This window comes from Gekko japonicus, unplaced genomic scaffold (genome assembly GCF_001447785.1).
Source record: "Gekko japonicus isolate JY-2015 unplaced genomic scaffold, Gekko_japonicus_V1.1 scaffold315, whole genome shotgun sequence".
Classification (NCBI taxonomy): domain Eukaryota; kingdom Metazoa; phylum Chordata; class Lepidosauria; order Squamata; family Gekkonidae; genus Gekko; species Gekko japonicus.
In genome coordinates, this window is record NW_015160844.1 from 719,555 (window position 1) to 725,118 (window position 5,564).

Sequence of the window (5,564 nt, forward strand, 5' to 3'; positions counted from 1 at the left end):
ACACTTACCTCCTGTCTGCGGATCCCATCGCTGTATGCCCGTTCACATGCAGTGGGCGTCGGCGGTTTTTTTTTAAAAAAACCCCTCAGTTTGAGCATGCGCATAGGCAGCAATCCACAGAAAGGCGATCTTCGCGCATGCGCAAAACCCCCCGTCTTACATTTAAACTTTAAAGGTAAGGACTTACCTCTAAAGTTTAAAGAGCAAAGTAGCCTCCCTGAGGTCCCGGACGCCTCCGAAACGTTAAACTAAGGCCCTTTTCTCTTTTTTTTAAACAAACGCCAGGGCGAAGCTTCGCCCAAGCGCATATCGCCGACCTTTAAAAAAAAAATGGCGGGCGAAAATCGGAAGCCTCAGGCTTCCGAATGGAAGTGGCTAGACACCGGTGGAGATCGATCAGACGGGTTTTTTTTAAAAAAAAACGATTACAACCATTGTACTCAGGATACCACCACTTGGGGACCTAGTGGCAGAATACAACGGTTTAAAGCTCTTTACAACAGTTAGGGACGGAAGGCAGATGTTCTACGTGTGAACGCTGGTAAGTACACCAATTCCAACCGGCACCTAAACCGTTGTAAATGCCCCATCTGAATGCACCCAGTGTGCGGGAGAAAAAGGGTGGTAGTAGCTGAGCTCTGGGGTCAAGTTTAGCCTATGCTAAAATCAGCTTATGGGCACAAAATGATAGGCAAAAATGGCAAATGCAAATCATGTAAAATCAGCACTTAGGCCTTAGTAAAAACAAACAAACAAACAATGAAGGAGGACATTTGGGATAATGGCTGGGAAAAATGACATTATTTCCCAAGTTGATTGTGGAAATATTCATAATTATTATTTTATTGTACACAAAAAGGAAATAGTAGAGTGCTAACCAGTGAAAACCCCTGGGATGTGGTGTGACTATAACCCTCACCCCACTATCCATAGCAGATCTGACAAACATAACCCAAACAAAAATTAAACATGAGTTTAGATATACCCTTTAAAAATGCAATGGAAGATACTCAGGGCTACAGTTAGTTCACATTTCTATGTGAGCACAGAACCCCCCCCACCCCCCCCCCCCCCCGGTTGTGGTATTCTTCTGCAAAATTTGGATCCCCAGCAGAATGGATTATACAATGCATGCATGCCAAAAAACAAACAAAATCAGCACAGAATTTGTATTACCTGGCATAGATAGTGGAGGTGAAATTACAATGCATTTTTGCAACAAAAAATCCCAGCGGCTTTTAAGTGATTCCTCTGTTAGTTAAATTATGTTTGAAGTCGATGCACATTTTGGAGAGCAATAAATCTCAGCTCAGCAGGGTAGGGTTTGTCCAGTGATGCAAGTGCACTATAACTCAGGAATTAGCAGATGTCTGGGCTTCATGAAAGGGATACAAGAGGGGGAACTAGTCCAGAGCTGGTACACAGCTGCACAGATCAGATGACTGGGTCAGCTGAATTCCCCTTCTCGCTCATCATAATTTATCACAGGCAAATCTCTGACCTTTGTTTGGTTGCAAAAGATTCCATTGTAGGAACTTTTTACCAAGGCTGACAGAGTAAGCACTACACTGAGAGGAGTAATAACTCACAGACTGGAGGAGCACATGATGACTGTACAGCATTGCACTGTCTACAGAAATGAGCACATAGGTTCACTATTGTGAACTAACCATCCACTTAAATAGCATGTGTGGCATTCTTTCCAATACAAGAAGGAGCAACCTGAAGCAGCCAAAACCTCATGAAAATGGAGAGGCACCTCTTGAGCCCTCAGCACCATCACTCAGCACCACGGCAACTTGTAAGCAGGGCCAGCTCACTGACTAGGCGAACTAGGCGATCGCCTAGAGCGGGACGGCCCTTAGGGGCACCAAACTGCACCCGGCCCTGTACTCTGTGAGTTTCTTGATTATTTGTGTTTTTCATTCTTCCTAAAATGCATTTATTTTTGAAAATTGGTGGGTGCACGGGGGTGGGGCAGAAGGAATCCTCGCCTAGGGTGCAAAATAAGCTGGAGCCAGCCCTGCTTGTAAGTGCATCCATAGCCATGCAGACCGCACAGATGCCAATGCCGGAGTAAGGGAGGGAGCAGCATACACATAACGACCTCCCTCCCTAGTGCAGCCATCTCATATTTTGAGGATATGGCTACAGAGTGACCATAAGCTATGGACCGCATGCACCTCGGGTGCTCCCTTCAGTTGTACGGACAGAGAAACAGCCTTGCGAGCTGAGCATGATTGGTATGCTGCTGCCTGGTACATATTGCAGGGGCTGCCTTACCCTTGACTTAGAATTTCAATCCATTTTTTTCCTTTGTCACACCTGGCCAAGCATCTGGTCAGACTGAGCTGAAGTGATGGCAAAAGGTATAAAGACGATGGGTTGGCCCTCTTTGTCTTCTCCTTTCTTCCACAAGGGGGCACTAAAGCAAACCACCACAGCAGTGGCAGCAAGCATCATGGAAGCAGGCAGGAAAAACCCCATCCCCATGAATGGTTCAGCTAGTTAAAGGGCCTCATATTGGCTGCAGGTGGAGAGTCCAAATGGGTGCTCAGTCTGCAGCCACTTGGAAGCTCCTCCTTTGAGCTGCATCAAAAGAGGCTTTCCTTTGAGCCATCTCAAAAGGGAAAGCTGCAGGAGGCCCACAAATTGTATTCACAGTGAGCATGATGCCATAGAGAAGCTCCCATTAAATGTAGGGGCCTCCTGTGTTCCATGCAAGGGAAAATCCACACATGGAAGCAACATCTGAATTGTCTGGAAATCTCTGGCTCCAGCTGCAGAATTACTGATGCAGACTATCACAAATGCCATGAGTTCTACTGAACCATGAATGGAGTGTGTTTCAGGGAGGGATTTTTGCCACCCCTTCCCAGTGCAGCCCAACCCCAATCACTTTTCTTGTGAATGGTGAGGGATCCAGTGCAGAAAGCTGCAGCCAGAAGGGAGAGACACATGAAAAGGCCCCTGCTTCGTGCACATCTGCATCCTCCACTCCTTTCTTCAAGCATGCTAGGCTTCTGACCTGATGCTCTAGATTATAATTTTGCCATGGCAGGATTTCTATGTATCTCCTGTGCACTGCATTGTGGAACTCTCATACTTTGCGTATGATTGTAGATGCTACTATTCCATGAGTGGGCATTTGGGCGTTTGAAGGATTACACAGGCAATATGTTAATGATATATTGAAAAAACAGTATTACAGTTCCCTCTAGTTACACTTAAACTTGGGGTTTATTTCCACTGGTCAGGAGTTTCCTCTAGCACCACCCCCCCAAGCCCAGTGTCTCTTTTTGTGTTAAGTTGCTCGCTTAACAAAGAAGTCGGAGAGTGATTCAGCAAGAACACAGCTTTATTCTTCAACTCGAACACAACTCCAACATGGATCAACATCTGATAGCCAGAACAGAACGGTTCAGTTCTTACATTGCAGTAGTCCTGCTTTTAAACAGTCCCGGCTAATGTAGCCACACTCACTGTACAAATACCGACCAATAAGGTTGTTCAGATAAGGACCAATCACGGACGTTCCCGCTCAGGGAGCTTGCTGTAAAGTGATTGGCTAGGTGCTTCCTGGGCTAGCAATACGATTGGATTGATTTGGATCCTAGCCCAGGACGAAGCTTAACATAGCTTTTCAATCAGATGTTTCACAACACATAATGCATTCAACGGCAGCTCATGAATACATTACATTTTGTTTGAACAACAAATCACCATGCTAGGGTCCTAAATAGTTTTTGAAACTCCATTTCAATTGCTGTGCTGCATGAGGCAAGATGAGAAAAATCCCTCTTGGGATTATGAAACTGATCCCAGGACTCAACAGAGCCTGTCCTGCACGCATGGCATACAGAAGAGAAGGTTCAATCTGTATACAGACCTAAGTCTAAACAACTTCACAGTAGAAGCAGTAAGGGAGGGGGTTGCCTACAAGTCAACTCTTTCTAGCTAAATCTGAGAATGAGGATGTGTTCTTAGCCACAGGAAAAACGTTTCCTTAGTCACAGCAGTTAATCATACGAACCGGGAGATATGTGTACAATTGGTTCCAAAAATTCTGTTTCCAACTGGTTTCCACTCTCTTCCATTCAAAGTGACTCATGAGGAGGGGCTAGCCCACTCTTCGACTGAGTAAACGGTAGCTGTATTGTCGGAAAAGTGGAAGCCCTTAAGTGTTTGAGGCATAGGCCTGTCACCAGAACAACTTCTCTGTGCCTCCTTGGCGGTCAGGAGAAGAAGAGGGGGCCTACCGACGTCAGCCTATTGACATCCGCACTGTGCTGGGTGATATTGCTCTTTGCTACAGGCTCCAGTCCCTTAAGTGTGCTAGAAAACAAGCAAATGGCTTGAAACTTCATGTTTGTGCCATTCCCCCTTCAACCAAAGAGGCTAAGAACTGTCAGGGGCATGAAAGCAACTCGATTCCCTCTTCAACGGTCTGAAGCAGAAGGGGGATTTCCAGGAGTAATTATTCAGGCCATGCCTGTGCATTGCACCGTAGGCAAGAGTAAATTGATCCAGCTGCTTGCCAGGCTAGATGGAAAAGTGCCCAAGGGGGGCCAGGAGTACATCAACAGATGGTAGAGAATTGTGTTGTCATCACGTGCTCATGCAGGTCTGCTGAGCATGCTCTGGCTTGATTTTCAATGTTGAGCGAGGCGCTTTGAGCTTTCCTGTCTGTGCTGACTTGCAGTGTGAAGCAAAATTTACAGCCAATGTTGCAACCTCTTCCTGTGAAATACAAAGGATAATTTTAGATTAGCTGAAATGGCCACGATGTTCTCCCTTCCCCTCCCTGCCTCCACCCATTCCCCAAACATCCTGGCAATGATAACCTGCTCTCCTTTACCACTCTACAGTGACAAAGTCTGCAAAACAGAGGAGAGAGCCCAGCTATCTACGCAAATAATCCAATTTGGCAAGGTTAACCTGTAACCCAAGGCTATGAAAACACAGATTCTACTCTCCAGATGGCAGAGTTCAAAGTTTCCGTTGCTTCCTCATTGAATGTGCCCAGTTTAATTCTGATTTCAGTTAAAATTGGCCAGGAAGGGTAGAAACCTAACAATACATTGGTTATTAATTAAATTGCACCTCCCAACTACAGTTAAGTCAGCTTTTATTCCTTTTTGACACCTAATATTTGTTGTTTTAAATTTTTATTCATAGAACATACATCACCCCCTATTTATGCAAATGTATTTTCTGTTATCCTGTTGAGGATTTACGACCCTTTCATTCCATTTATCTGACTTTTGGTTTACTGGAATAGATTGATGGTCCCTATAAGTCCCTATAATGCTGCAGTGGCTCAAGTGGTTAAGACGCTGAACTGCAGACTGGAAGTTTGGTAGTTCAGCAGTTTGAGACCCGAGTGTGCCGCATGACGGAGTGAGCTCCCGTCTCTGGTTCCAGCTCCTGCCAACCTAGCAGTTCAAAAGCAAGAAATTGCAAGTAGATAAATAGGTACCACACCAGTGGGAAGGTAACAGCGTTCCGTGCCCCTTGGTGTTTAGTCATGCCGGCCACATGACCACGGAAACGTCTTTGGACAG